This window comes from Miscanthus floridulus, chromosome 16 (genome assembly GCF_019320115.1).
Source record: "Miscanthus floridulus cultivar M001 chromosome 16, ASM1932011v1, whole genome shotgun sequence".
NCBI classification, from domain to species: domain Eukaryota; kingdom Viridiplantae; phylum Streptophyta; class Magnoliopsida; order Poales; family Poaceae; genus Miscanthus; species Miscanthus floridulus.
The window spans coordinates 66,074,684-66,075,632 of record NC_089595.1 but is presented as its reverse complement, the minus strand read 5'-3'; the positions used below and the strand labels follow the sequence as shown (position 1 = coordinate 66,075,632).

The 949-nt window shown below is 38.8% G+C and overlaps 1 non-coding gene across 1 annotated transcript; it reads left to right on the top strand.

Annotated features, from left to right (window-relative positions):
* Positions 1-584: 584 nt before the first annotated feature.
* On the top strand, positions 585-691 carry LOC136514679 (small nucleolar RNA R71). The gene has a single exon (XR_010773819.1). It is a non-coding gene; the product is annotated as a small nucleolar RNA R71 (small nucleolar RNA).
* The last annotated feature ends 258 nt before the right edge of the window (positions 692-949 follow it).

Sequence of the window (949 nt, the reverse complement as noted above, 5' to 3'; positions counted from 1 at the left end):
AATTGTCCATTTTAGTATTTATGTTTTCTAGGACCTTATCATTAAAAGCAAGCTTCTTAGAAATATTCTCATTAATCCTAGCTTGTTCTAATATCAAGTCTCTCAAGGATGGCTGCTTAGAAGGATAATTATCTGGGTACTTACCTTGGTAAGTTGACCACTGTTGTTGATGATTCCATCCTTGTCTCTATTGTTGTGGAGCAAAGTTGTTGATGATGATATTTGCGTCTTCTTGATATTTGGGGAAATCAACCCCCAAATATTCTCCACATACATTTTAGGAATTAAAAGCATCTTGAATGACCTGACGATCTTTCTTGTAATTGGCTCGTTGTTCAAGTTAATTCAATAGTACATCCATCTTGGTTGACAGTGCACACACCTCTTCTGGTAGTTCTTCGCTCTTATTGCATGCTTGAATATTGCATTGGGACCAGCCTTGATTAGAGGCTACCTTCTTCATAAGAGTTTTAGCTTTTCCAAGGATGAGTGACAAGAATGATCTTCCAGCAGTAGCATCTAGTTATTCATGAGCTTTCTGAGTTAATCCATGGTAAAAGTTCTACATGAGCAACCAATCTTCCATCCCATGATGAGGACAATTTGAAATGTATTCTTGGAAATGTTCCCATGCTTTTGGAATGGTTTCTCCTTTCTACTATTAGAAATTGGAAATCTTTCCTCTTAAGGCGTTGGTCTTGCCTATAGGGAAAATCTTCACTAGAAAGGTCTTTGAACATCTTGCCCACGTATTGATGTTATTTGTTGGTGTAGAACCACTGCTTTGCCCTTCCCACTAGTGAGAATGGAAAGAGGCGAAGTAGTATGTTGTCTTGAGCAACATCCTTGATGGTGATTGTGCTGCTTATCTCCAGGAAATTCTAAAGATGAGCACTAGCATCTTCATGTGCCTTTCTGCTGAATGGAGTAGCTTGCACCATGCTGACGA